This window comes from Penaeus monodon, chromosome 34, assembly GCF_015228065.2.
Source record: "Penaeus monodon isolate SGIC_2016 chromosome 34, NSTDA_Pmon_1, whole genome shotgun sequence".
NCBI classification, from domain to species: domain Eukaryota; kingdom Metazoa; phylum Arthropoda; class Malacostraca; order Decapoda; family Penaeidae; genus Penaeus; species Penaeus monodon.
The window spans coordinates 6307288-6307594 of NC_051419.1; the positions used below are offsets into that span (position 1 = coordinate 6307288).

At 50.8% G+C, this 307-nt stretch overlaps 1 protein-coding gene across 1 annotated transcript in view; it reads right to left on the reverse strand.

Annotated features, from left to right (window-relative positions):
• LOC119594798 (acetylcholinesterase-like) overlaps positions 1–307 on the reverse strand; it is a gene marked incomplete at both ends in the record, with an annotated part of 24443 nt that overhangs the window by 1422 nt on the left and 22714 nt on the right.

Consider the following 307-nt stretch of genomic DNA (forward strand, 5'->3'; position numbering starts at 1 on the left):
TACCTCTTCCGCACTCTCTTTGTCTCTGTCTCTGAGACACTCCTCCCTCTCCTCGCTGTCGTTGTGAGTTCTCTGACTCGTCTTGAGGCGCGAACTGTCTGATATCAGAGTGACGGAGGAATTCGCTGTACGCATGGTTGAGAGGTTGGACTGGAGAGGCAGCCGAACAGTAGGATTGCAGGTGGGAACTGGGTGATGGAGTCTTGAAATGAGGAGACGTATGAAGGACTGAGGTGGGAAGGTAGATTGATGCGAGTGTAGATGGAGTAGATGCAGGATGACTTGCAGGCATGATACAAATAGATAG